The 13,399-nt window shown below is 54.3% G+C and overlaps 1 long non-coding RNA gene across 1 annotated transcript in view; it reads right to left on the bottom strand.

The window, feature by feature from the left end:
• Window positions 1–898: 898 nt before the first annotated feature.
• The window catches only part of LOC104861878, a 98,272-nt gene continuing 85,771 nt past the window's right edge, over window positions 899–13,399 (bottom strand). Inside the window, exons 3-4 of the long non-coding RNA XR_004515194.1 lie at window positions 2,416–2,595; window positions 899–2,030 (exon numbers count right to left, since the gene is read on the bottom strand). This is a non-coding gene — a long non-coding RNA (uncharacterized LOC104861878). The remainder of the gene's footprint in view (window positions 2,031–2,415; window positions 2,596–13,399) is intronic.

Here is a 13,399-nt window from a genome sequence, read left to right as displayed (position 1 = left end):
ACCCCCTGGCGAACTGGGACCCCATCTGCTATACCACGGATAGGCCCTCAGGCACAGGGACAGGAAGCGGGGAGAAGTCAGCGAGGGCTATGGCCGGGGACTGCTGTCCACTGAGGCCTTCTGTCCCACTGGGGACCTCAAAGCAAGTCCCAGTAGCTCAGAAGTCCTCCGTGGTATTAAGCCCCTGCTGGCCACAGAGAAAACAGGCCTATGAAAGCCATCTTTACTGGCTTTACTGTGCACGCCCAGAAGAGTGCTTTATTAATGTCCTGGGTGTTCCCAATCCCATCAAGCTGATGATCAATATTAACCATCCTTCCTCCTAGATGCAACCACATCTCCAGCATCTCAGATGCCACTTCCAAGAAACCCTGAAGGAAGACAAAGCCTTAGACGGGTCCAGATCTACACCAGGACCCCGGTAAGAATGTTCTCTGCAGCTGTCCTCACAGTGATAGGAAGTGGACCTCACCTAGGCACCCACATGAGGGGATTAGACACTAAGAACGAAATCAGCTGTAGTAAAATACGTGGGAGAAAAGCAGTGTGGAAAGACTCCCAGCACACAGCAGGGGAAAGATCAGAAACAGGAAAAGAGTTATGGCAGCAATATTAGTTTTATAATTAAACACATACATAGTTAAAAATAAACATTACCTATTTCTCCAAAATGCATACTTACATAAGAACACACTTAAAATACAGGAGAGTGGATGTCTCTAGAGGAGAAATTAAATGAGAGGACAGATGAGAGATAGAGGAAAATACATAATAACTCCATGAGCTAGTCAGAAGGCTACAAAGTGAGAAATTTGGTTAATGTACCTCTGCCCAACTGAACCGTACAAAAATGAGACAGTGCTAACTCAAGCCTGTTCCCTCCTCACCTGAACCGCTCTGCTCTCTCTTCCCCTCTCATTCACGCTTTTCAAGAAGTGTGAGTGGCCGGGCACAGCTAAAGGAAGGGGGACGATGGGCCGATGGTCATCGTTGTTGGACTCTGTGTGGGGTTTTGAAGATGGGAGCGGCACAGATAATAGAGGACTGGACGGGCACTAGGAGCCATGGACAAGCTCAGCCACCCAGAGGCGGGAGACCAGACAATGCTCTCTTGGGGAACGCAGCCACAGACACAATTTCGCAAGTCCACCTCGGCTCTGCTGCTGCCTTTGAAGCCAGAGAAGCCTGGACTCCCCCAGTGGACGTTCGTGGGGCACTGGTTAAATAAACCACGATGAGAGACCCCAACAGCACAGCAGAGAGCCTCATATGGACCCGGGAAAGATCTGCCCGTGATGATGTGAAAGGCTCTCCAAGATCGAAGGTGAAACAGAGCGAAGTGCTGAGCAGCCACGCGTGCCCTGCTGCTCACGGGGTCTTGGGTCCACGCGCAGAAATGGCAGTGCGCGCAGTCTCCGGGAAGCGGGAGTGGAGCGGAGGGGCAGGGACAGACGCTTGATGCTGTGGCACTGTCTGCTCGCATCACTGTATCCATGGCTCTTGCTATGAGACCAGGCCGAGCTCCGCTCAGGCGCCAAGCGGGGTGTGGCTGGCGTGCCGGGCTGCTCTTCAAGGCCCTGAGCCTTGCTCCCTGGGGAACCGCAACAGTCGGAGAGCAAGAAGAACCTGCACCATCTCCGGGGCCTATGTGTGTTCGGAGCGCACGAGCGGTCACTTGATCAATGGCCAGGGCAGGCCTCAAGTTCAGAGGGCTGGGAAGCCTTGCCCTGCCCTGCCCTGGGGAGCGACTTCCAGGGAGGCTGCCAAAGGCATAGAGCTAGGAAGGGAGAACTGGGGGCTGCAATAATATCCACCAAATGCATATTCGGATGCTGTACGGTATGTCTAAAAACGGTATTACTTACGTGTAAAAAGAGAAGGCCTAAGCAAATGAGTACCTCACGACCAGGTGCCACGGAGAGCAAGGAGAGGCTGTGCGAGGCCAAGGAGGCATCTTCTGGGGGAGCCGAGGGGAGTGCCCGGGACGATCCAGGAGCAGCCAGATCTGGAGCTGGTCGAAGCACACTTCCCTGACCCCGGAGAAGGACAGGAGGAAAGACGTACACGCGTGGCATCTCACTACTCACGCAGCAGCGCGGGGCCTTCCGCACAGTACGCACGGACCTCAGGCTTTCCTGCTCGTGCCCTCCACTTAGGGAAACTCAAAGACCCCCAAAGCCCAGCCCGACCTGCTCCCACCTGTCTCCCCCTCCGGGACTCTGCTCCAAAGCGTGGCTCGCCTCTGCTCGCGCCTCTGGACCGCCCTGCTTCCTGCTTGGCTTCCCAGGAGGCGGCCCTTCACAGCCACACCCCACCAAACTCCTTGCCAGGAGTGGCCACCGCCTCCACCCGCCCGGGCGCTCACCCTCCCCCTTCTCTGCTCTCTCTTTCCAGCCCTTTCCACCACCGGATCACCTTGTTGATTCGTTCGCTTGCTTATGGTGGATGCTTCCGTGCAGATGCAAGCTTGCCGGGGAAAGGTCCTCGTCTGCTCGGCCACTGAACTGTAGTGGATCCTGCCTGGCTCACCATAGGTGGTCGGTTAAAATCTACACGTGCACGTAACAGGAAGCTGGACGGCTCTGGAGCCAGGAGCTGCGCAGAGAGAGGAGGAGCGGCGGGGAGGAACGGAGGGAGGAGCTGATGTCCGGTGTGGGGAGGAAGAGGGAAGTGTTGCTTAGGGGTTCCTGGGAATCGCTGAGGCACATCTAAGATGGGAGACTGTGAATCGCAGCCCAGCTGCCTGGGCGCTGCAAGTAAGAGGGGAAATTGGGGTTCAGCCGGCAGGGGCTATGGTGCAGATTGCTGTAATGGCCCTGGCGGTTTGTTGTGGTTTCGATCGAGGATGTCTTCCAAGGGCTCAAGTTCAGAGATGAGCTCTGGGAGGTGACTCTCCTCCGGGTGAATCCGCTGAGGAGCTCGGGCTGAGGGGCTGTTAGGACGCAGAGGAGGCGGTCACCAGGGCTGGCCTGAGGATGCAGCGGGTCCCCCCACACACACGCCCCCTTCTCTCGGCTTCCTGGCCACTGTGACAGGAGCTGCTGTCTCCACCAGCCTCCTCCACCAGGCCGTTTCTGCCCTGGAGCGGGAATGAAAAAGTGACTAAGACAGTCCCTGGGACGGGCCTGGGGAGGGTGAATCTCTTGCTGCTGCTGTTACCAAGCTGCCAGGAGCCGAACAGCTTCCCTCCGCCAGGCCCCTCTACCACTCTGTTCCTGCCTCGGAGCCAGCCAACTATGGACTGAACCCCCTAAAAACTGGAAGAAGACCTCTCCTCCTTTAAGTTGTGGGTGACAGAAAAGTGACTAAGCCATGTTCCTGCACTGTCCTGTGTCCAGCCCTTCAGCAATGCCTTCCACCCAACGTTCAGACCAGACTTGCTTTGACCAATGTCACTGCGGCAAAACTGGTGCACAGCAAGATGTTAGAAAGTGTTGTGGGTTTCTACCTCTGTACTTGCCATTCTGCCCTCCTAAGAGCGGGCAGCTGAGGCCATCTTGGACCAGCTAGCCCCTGCCCCGCTGCAGATGCCTCAGAGAGCCCAACAGAGAATGGAAAACCCACCCGGCTGACTCACAGACGCATATGAAATCACAAATACCACTTTAAGTCACTGACTTTTGGGTGACTGGGCAGACACCAGGGGGCTAAAGGGACTGCAGGTGCTGGAAGTTGGACTTTGACAATTGACTCAAGTAATTCTTTCTATTATAACACTGAAAACTGGTCACCCAAAGGGGTGTGAAGGATTCGCCCAGGGTCTTAGGCTGGCAGTCAACTCTAAGAATGCTGCAGTCGGTCTGGCAGCTTGCTCTGGTCTGACCCCACCCACCACACACACCAGCTCTGCAGGTGTTTACCTGCCAGGCAAAGAGAGAGCAAGGCTCTAGACAGCACACACGAAAGGGGTCTCAGCATCAGCCCCCGTAACTCCAGCAGCACCCCCACATGGCAGGTGTTTTATCCCCACATACAGATGGGAAACCAAGGCTCAGGAAAGTGCAGCACCTGCCTGGGGTTGCACCACAGGCAGGAAGGAAGGAAGGGGCTGGTCGGAAGGAAGGCTCTGGACCACGCTGGGTACAGAGTCCATGGTGTCTCTAGCCCAGAAGGGGATTGCTCCGGAGAGAGCACACCCCTGGCCCAGGCCTCCACAAGCCACCTCCTGCGATTCAGCCTCATTCTTCCTTGCTCTAATAGGCCTCTCAGACCATACCCTGTTTGCTTAAAAATTCTTCAGGAGATGGAAAGAAACTCAGCCGTCACCTCTGCACACAGCTTTAAGCACACACATTGGCCAATCTTTGCAGATTTAATTGTCTATAAAATTAGCCCAAGTGCAGCACCCAGATGGCCTCAGTGCCTCGCAGTCATGCTTCCTAACCATGCTTCTGAAGCAGGCTGTGACCCAGCTCTCAGCGGGTGTCAGGCATCCCAGGCTCTGCCCGGCTCAACACAGAGCTCAACAGATGCATGATGGGGCCTCAGTTTTCTCCCCAACAATGGGTATAGTCGCAGATGGGAAAATTAAGTGAAAAGATGTAGGGAAAGCCCCAGACATACACATGGGGTGACAGATACTATTTTGAGATATGAACCCATGTTTCTGCCCCTCAATTTCCTGGCCCCTGAGCCCTGCTATTTAGCCAGGCACTTACTGACCCAGAGAGGAGCTGATTCAGAAGAAAAGGAGAACAGAGTCAAGAAACAAAGCTCTAAACCTTCAAGACACTAGTCTCTGGTGAGTTCAAAGTATAAAGTGTGTACCATAAGGGAAAGACTGGAAAAATAAATGGAGGAGCCATCCTCTAGGTATGGGCAAAGCCAAGTCAAACTAGCAAAACCATGTGGGAATTTATGGGTTCGCGTACCCAACAGAGCCTGGGGAAGTCAGCTTCAGTGATGTCACCGGGGTCTCCCTGCCTCCCACAGAAGCCGCCATTCTCAAGGGCCAGTGGCCTTAGACCCACTTCCTCACAGGAGGGAGGAGAAGGCCACTCTAGGGAGCTCCTCCCAGAACCACAAGTCAACAGCACCTCTCGTTTGATTGGCCCAAATTGGTCATGTGTCCAGCTCTGAACCAATCACTGAATGGGGTGGGTTGATTGGGTATATTCAATCAGAGCTCATTCCTGGGAGTGTGGGTCTTTCCCCTGAATTACTGAGGGGCTACTGCAGGGAAAGAGAGCTCCCGTAACTGGTGAGTAGTCAGGGCCTCCTGTTTATGCCGTAATAAGTAGGCTGAAGAGAGAATAGATGTCATCTTGTCCATATTCAATTACCCCTTCTCTATAGGGATTTTATGGGGTATAATTTATTCAACATTTACAGCCATATGCTGTATCACTACACTGTTGTTGACAGAAAGACGGCATGTGTAAGGGCACGCATGCGTGTAGCACTGCTATGTAGTAGTCTACACCATCCGGGGCGTGCTCGGGACACTTGTGATCCATTTCTCCGGGTGTCCCCTGCCGTGGAGCGACTGTGACTTCTGAAGCACTCCGATGGGGCTCCCACAGTCACGGCGACTGCTGTCATCTCTTCTGGAACATGATGCCAGATGACGAATAGCTCTCCGAGGAGGTCTGGCCACCCGGGGCGTCCAGGAGCTGTCGCCTCTGATGATGGTAATAAGAGCTAACAGTGACTGAGGAACTATTATCCCACGGTGCCTTTCTCCATAAACTCCTCCTGTCCCACAGCAGCCCGCGAAAGGCGCCCATGGTGACTGTCTCCAGAGGGCTCAGAGACCAGGTGTGACTCGCACAACATCACACAGCCAGCCAGGGACAGACAGGAGTGAACCCCGGCAGGCTTACCCCAGCTCCTACATTACACCGCCTCTCTTGTGGGGAGCCAGGGCAGACCACACAAGCCTCTGGGCAGTATTCATTTACTCACTTGACACACATTAATTGGTCATGATGTGTCAAACAGTTTGTGAAGTCTGATCAAAAAGATGGTGAACACTTAAAAGTATTAAAAATTCAGTACAGTAAACGACACATTGCCAGTAATCTCCTTAAAACATTTCCCCTAGCTCCACACATCCTCATCCCATCGCTCCTGCACTTTCTGAAGCTGCTCTGGAAGGTCTTGTTTGCCTGTCATTGCACTGTCCTGGCTGCCTCAATGTCCTGGATCACTTCCAAAAGCTGACTTCTCGCGGCCTCTGACTTCTGCGTGGTGCCGAATGCGGTGAACGGGTGGGTGAGGACGCGTGTGGGCCTTTCGGGGACTGCCCTCGTGTTTGGTGGCTCTCTGCAACAGCTGTCACTGTTTCAGTCTGATCTCACACAGACCCTCGAGAGAGAGCACTTCCAGAGCAGCTCCCGAAAGTGGTAAGAACAGTGGGGTGAGCACGTTCAAAGCAAAAGGGAGCGTCTGGGGGGGTTAGTGTTCTATTTTTATCACTGTACATCTTCCTGGTTTTATTTCTGAGGATGACAGCTCAGCCTGGTGTGTATTCGTATTTCCCCTTCACCCCACCCTGCCTCTTTGGCAATACACTTTTTACTGTAATAAATTCTCATATATTTTAATCACACCTCATACACACCATTAATATCCATCCATTCATCCATTCTTCAACAAGCACTTTTCGAATGCCTACTTTGAACCCGACACTGCACTTAATGCCAGGGGACAAAACAGTGGCCAATCCTGACCTCGCTCCACCCTCTGTATTTACTTGCTAGCTGTGCCCAGTACACAGTCGGGGGAAACTCTCAGGGCTCTCATGCACAGTTGTACAATGCGCACACTTCACAAGGGGACCCAACAGGTGCAGCGACTGAGGGACACCCACCCCCTTCCTTCCCTGCCCTATCAAATTCTGTGCTCTGGCCCTGAACTGAATCTCTCCCCAAAATCTTTGTGCCAGCAGTGCCACATCTACTCAGCAGGGGGCGCGCACTCTGACTAACACAAAGGAGCCACATTAAATAACCACTGCCCTCCGGATAAAAGCTTCCACCCCAAATCAAAGTTTTGGTTGCCCTGGTTGGCTGACTCCCAGCAGAGCTGCCATAAGCCATGCCTCTTGGCTCATTTGCCTGTTCCGCAGGGTGATCTTGATTTGAGCCTGAGACTCCTGCCCCCTGCACTTCAGCCCCAAAGAGCTGGTCCTCTCCTGGGTGCTGCTCTCCTCACAGGGCTTTAAATACTGTTCATCGCTCACCCGGGAGCCCCAGAGAACAAGGAGCAGCAGACTCTGCAGTGCTGGAGAGCTTCTCCCAGGGACAGAGCTCCGCGCTTCCCTGCACACCCTCCCCAGTGCAGCCAGAGAAGCAGAGCCCCTGGGGGAGGCGAGACACAGCACCGTCCCGGGGCGGGGCCGCACACCTGCGTCCAGCCTCCATCCGTGTCTTCCTGGTCCCCTCACCAGTGTTCTCCCTACTGGTCCCAGACAGCTGCCCCTCCCAGAAGCAGCCAGAGCCGCACAGATCCGTGAACCATCAGGCACCTGGGACTAAATACTCACTCTGGCTGCCTTTCTCCGGGATCAGACAAGGAGAAGCTGTCGCCTACACTGCCTTCCAGACTGCTCCAGGGGGCCTCACCTGACACAGCACCCTCGTTGTCTCCTTCCCTTGTCTGTCTCTGGTCTTCCATCTCCTGTGGATGTTTCTGGAAATGCTTCGTAGTAGAAATCATCCATGTGGCTTTGAAGGGCCTGAGTCAAGGGGTTCATCTTGCCTAGGAACCAGCAGAAGTTGGCTGGGCCGCACAGGCTGAGCGAATATTCCCTTGCCCCCTGCGTCTCCTCCTCCTCCTCCCCTTCCTCCTCCTCCTCCTCCTCCTCCTCCATCATCTCCAAAGACACATGCCATGGTCCACGGCATGGGCCACTCGACGCCACCCATTGGCTCCCTGTGGCATCAATCTGTCACTTTTTTTTTTCAAGTCTCCATGAAAAATAATTTGCAACACCCTCCCCCCGCTTTTTCCCCCAGTTAAACTTGGGCTCCAGTGTTCAAGGACTCCCAGGGATGTTTCTCTAGCTGACAGCTTTATGGGGCAGTAGCTGCTGATGTTATATGTGTCTTCAGATAGGCAGGTCTTTTTATACTGTGTGTGTCCCCATAAAAATGATTGGTTTCATGCTGTTATTCTAATACTGCTGTGATTTTAACATGGAGGCCGACAGTCTCCGGAGACGGGTGTCACAGCCAGGTTCATAGAGGGGGGGGGGCAGATCCTTTGGTCTGTGTCTGGAGGAGGCTGAGGCCAGCAGGGCTCTGTCCACAGGCAGGTGGGAGTTTTTGTGTTATTATAAAGATAACGATGAATACGTGGTAGCATGGTAAATAATCAAAACTGCCTTAGAGGCTGGATAAAACCGGAAACCCAGGAAGAACAGAGATGAACAGAGGCCAGGGGAACAAGGAGACACACAGAGACTCGCAGAGGATGTTATTATAAAGATAACGATGAATACGTGGTAGCATGGTAAATAATCAAAACTGCCTTAGAGGCTGGATAAAACCGGAAACCCAGGAAGAACAGAGATGAACAGAGGCCAGGGGAACAAGGAGACACACAGAGACTCGCAGAGGTAGAGCTGGAGCAGGGGAGAGCAACCGCTCCAGAGGAGACGGGAACAGACAGACAGGCGGGGATGAGGAGGAGACTGGGAGAGGTGCACACACACGCAAAGCCTGGCAGACCCCAAGCCAAACCCAACAGTGAGACAGACAGAGGTGGAGAGGAGACCACCGAGGGCAAGAGCAGCAGACACACGCCAGACACCAAGCAGCACAGACAGAGGACGAGGTGACAAGATGATGGGAGGCAGGAACAGGAAGACAATTAAAAGGAGCAGCAGGTAGAAGGAGAGGAAGAGGAAAAGAGCGAAAAGAAGGAAGCCAACATGGGCTGGCAGAAAGGGGGATCCCTGGCCACACAGAGCCTGGAAGTCAGAAGCAGGGACTGGAGACCCAGACCTCCTGATCCAGTCATGGCCCTGCTTTGCTGGCAGCTGAGCAACCTCAGTTTTCTCATCTGTAAAACAGGATGGCACAGGCGCAGCACCCCATCTGCCCTCCATCTGTGGCCCTGCATCTCTGCAAGGCTCTGGGATGGGAAGCCCTCCAGACTGCTCCTGATGACCTGGCCACCGGGTCTTCGCAACCTTGCGGAACACCTTCAGTTTGAGCCTGAATCCACGGCCTGCTTCCAACAATACAGACTAGTGAAATAAAGGGCTGTCGCTCCAGCATTATGTGGCAAATGCCTGTGGCTTCAGTCTTGCTGGCACCATTTAGGGCTCGGGAGCTTTGATCTGGAAGCTGCAGGCTGTGGTTTGAGAGAACCATGTGGAGAGGTTGGTGTCCCAGGCAGAGGCCGCCAAGGGCCCAGGCCGCCTGCTGTCACATGAGGCATCACAAAGGGCCCTGGCGGTGACCTCAGCCACTACGGCCTTAGAAAGACCCTCAGCCTCACCCAGCAGAGTGAATCCAACTCCTGACCACAGAGAAGCTCATGTTCGTCACTTTAAGCCCCCCGTGTGTGGGGTAATGTGTGGTGCAGAAACTAACACTCAGTACAGATCTTGGCTCCTGGAAGTGGGGCCTACAGTGGTGAAGAGGGGCCAGTGTGCTCCTGCCTGTGGAGGCTGCGGGTGTCAGAGTGTGCGGGGAAGAGCAGAATTGGCTCCGACGGGCTGTCACTGAGATCTGCATGTGAGGACAGTGAGGGTTAGGGTCAAATGGAAATGAGCAGCGTGTTATTATAAAAGGGACGATTCTGCCTAGGTGGTGACAGAAAGTTCTGCGACACTCGTGTCTTCAATAGCATGAAAATAGAACAGCAGCCAAGGAACTTGGCCAGAATGGGGAGTGTGGGATGAACAGAGTGGCCCTTGAGTGGCCTTGCTTTGCATTGCTTAGCACTGTGGACCCCCTCGCCTTTGTTTGTTTGTTCACAGGACTGAGGACTGAACCCAGGGCCCTTGCACTGAGCTACATTTCCAGTCCCCTCCCCATTTTTTGTTGTTGTTGTTGGTGGTGGTGGTGGTGGTGTTGTTTTTCTTTGCGACAAGGTCTGGCTAAGTTGCTAAGTTGTCCAGGCTGGTTTGAACTCTCCATCCTCCTCCCTCAGCCTTTCAGAGTGCTGGGATTACAGATGTGCACCACCATACCCAGCCAGGCCTACCACTTTTCTAACAGTGCTTTCTATCACTACCATCGCCTGCCACCACAAACCACTGCACCGGTCTGCTCTCTGACACTTGACACCTAATGTGAGTCTTGCTGGGCTCAAATCAAAGTATCAGCAGCTGCATCTTTTCTGGAGGTGCTGGGAGGTGAACCTGTTTCCTCCAGAGCCTCTTCTAGTTTCTTGAAGCTCTCTGCAGGCCTTGGCTCATGGCCCCATCCTCTGTCTCCAAAGACAGCTCTGAGGCAGCTTCCAGGCTCTCTCCGGCCCCTGCTTCCACCGCTGTATCCCTGTCCTGACTCAGACCCTTGTGATGATGCTGGGCCCCCTAGGTGTTCCAGGCACCTCCCCTAGGCAAGATCCTGAACTTACACTCCTCTGCCCTTGGCCAGCACCTGGGTATGTTGGAGACATGCTTCTGTCTTCCGGGCCATTCTCACCGCATCTATCCCACCCTCATCTGTGCATTATCCTCTCTGTTCCTGAGGTGCCGTGAGCTCCAGGGAGGCCGGGGCACAGGGTGGTTCAGCTCTGCCCGAGTCTAGCTTTAGAGACATTCCCTCTCAAGCCCAACTCTGCTTCTTATCAACGAAAATCACTTCCTTTTTCACACACTTCTGTTTCCTCACTGGGAGGCAGGACGTTGACTCCTGTAGGCTCTGGGATCGCTGCTGGTTACAGTCCGGATACAGAGTGCCCCCAAAGGGTGGCTGCTGAGGGGCTGTCCCTGCCCAGCAGTTCAGAGGTGGCGCCTTCACAGCGTGATGGGTCTGAGTCTCTGACCTCACAAACGGATCAACCCACCGACAGCAGGGGCTGGCACGGTTGTTCTCGTGACAACTGTCTAACCCTCTGCTGTCCCCTGGGTGCTCCTTGGTCCTCTCTGCTCCCTCCTGGCTCCGTTCTGGGCTCCTCGCACAGCATTGCCCTCCTGAGTCAGCCACACCTCCCACTCGGTGGTAATAGAAGTTAACACTTGTTAAAGGTGTCTGCACGCATTGTCTGCTTTAATCTCTAGGGTTCTTGGAGGAAGCTACCGTTGTTTCTCTCCATTTTACAGATGAGGAAACTGAGGTTCAGAGAGGCGGCGTGATTTACAGAAGTCAACCCAGCTGGTATGAGAACCAGGATTTAAACCCAGTGAAGCCAACTCTAAAGCTTGGGACATTAACCAGCCAGTCTCCCGCTTCTCCAGACCCGAGGTGTAAAGTTAGGACACAGGGGCCTCCTCAGGGATCTAGAAGCTACACCATCAGGGGCTTACCCTGTGCCAAGCGTGTCTACACACTTCTACCTTCACATCCGGAGAAGGAAAGCATTAGAGTTCCATTTTACAGGTCGGAAAACTGAGGCACAGGATGGGAAATAATCTGCCTAACATCCTCAGCTGAAACCTGTGCTTGCTCACTGCCCACCCTGTAAGGAAGTGCGTAGACATGCTCGGGGCATGGCAAGGTCCTGGCGGTGCAGAGCTGGGCCCAGCTACTGGAGACAGAGCCCAGTGACAGCGGCCCCCGGGAGGACACACAAAGGAGGCAGAAGTCTCCACAGGGTCACCGTGGCTGTCAATTCCTCTTCATGCTCTTCACCCCGACCTCTCCAAAAAGCAAAACTCACTGTCGGCCTCCACCCCAAGAGAACTGTGTCACTGTCAACAGCGTCGTTCTCTGAGCCCCGTAACCTGCTACATTGACAGAGCAACAGCCTGGAGAGTATTTCGAGCCCATTTGGCAAATGTAATTAATTCCATCAGCATTAAATTGTCTTTTCCTAATTGTCCACACGGATGCCCAGGCAGGAGGAGGAAGGCATAGAATGAGAAGCCATTAGTGCCTCTCCTTTGCCAGCCACGAGCTGTCTGGCTGCTCACTCAAAGCTCTCCCGGCGCTGTGCTGGAAACCGAATTTGTGTTCCTGACACACCCATGTGCAAGAGGCCTGGGGAGTCCGCTGGGCACCTGCTGATTCGTCTGAGCTTCTGGCTGCACCTGTGGGCAAGGCCACCCTCGGGCTGGCCTGCTCCTCCTCCTGGGGTCAGGCTATCTCTGGACAGCGTGGCAGGGAGAAGACCGGGACAGTTACACCCACGGGGTCCTCACCTCTGAAGCCCCACCTGGCTCATTCTGCTGCATTTCTCTCCTGAGTTCCTGCCTCACTTCCCTCTGCCACCTCCCTGGCCATTCCTGACCTCAACGTAGCCACCCTGAGCCATTCATGCCACCAAACCAGCAACCTAAGCCGCTTCCCTGAAACGGTCCCTGTGCCTCAATGTTACACCACAAGACACACACACACACACACACACACACACACACACACTCGCTCACATACACACGCACGCACACTAAATAACATCAACCAGATCCTCTCTGCATTCATAGGGATCCTGGATGCAAAAGATGGTTCCCCAACTCAAATCCGCTCAGAGAAAGTGGGAAAACAGCCGTGGTCAATGAGAAGTCTGAGAGGGAAGAGGCCCTCTGTCCCAGCTCTGCTTCTACCTGGCTGGCTTTATCCCGCAGTGGGCTGTGTGGCCCCTGCAGTTCTGGGCTAACACCCTGCTGCCTTTGCAACGCAGCCCAGAGAGGATGTGTTTCTCCCAGAGTCCCCGCAGGACCTCAGCAGGCTCATGTCTGTCCCCTTTTCCAAAAATCACAGTGGCCAGAAGCCAAGATGTACAGATTGACCTGCCTGGACTCAGGTTCGTTTCTAGAGCTGGAGGAATGGAGGGAGAGGGAGAGCCCGGACTTAGCCACATGGATTTAGGGGTGGGAAGGGAGTGCTCTCTGCAAAGGGAAACCAAGGAGCTGCTCCTGGCAATGGAGTCTGAGAGGCACAGTCTGCCCGGGGTCTTGGGCGGGATTCGGCTCGGTGCACGGAAGGGGCCCGGGGCAGGAACGTGTAGACGGTGGTGTGTGCAGAGAGGCAGAGAAAGCCTGGCTGCTGAGCAAAAACGAAATAAATGAAATGTCCAGGATGAAGAGCAGAGGCACAAAAGTCCTCCCAGGATCACTGAGCATTTTCAACGTTCCAGCCCCAGCGAAGCCAGACCTTTCCAACTCGCCCAGCAACTCCAGGACAGGAGAGACGGACGGTGTCCTCTCAGCGAGCAGCACTTCCAGGTCCCCTTCTTGGCACCACTCTCCTCCTCTCAAAGGTGTCTGGTTAGAGTAAGGCTGAGCCTGTTTCTCACACTGGGAAGTGAAGGCTGCTGTGACCCTGGAACTGCTGAAAGCCGT

This window comes from Fukomys damarensis, unplaced genomic scaffold (assembly GCF_012274545.1).
Source record: "Fukomys damarensis isolate Sample0158 unplaced genomic scaffold, DMR_v1.0_HiC HiC_scaffold_34, whole genome shotgun sequence".
Classification (NCBI taxonomy): domain Eukaryota; kingdom Metazoa; phylum Chordata; class Mammalia; order Rodentia; family Bathyergidae; genus Fukomys; species Fukomys damarensis.
The sequence above is the reverse complement of the archived record's forward strand: the minus strand, read 5'-3'. Positions and strand labels throughout refer to the sequence as shown.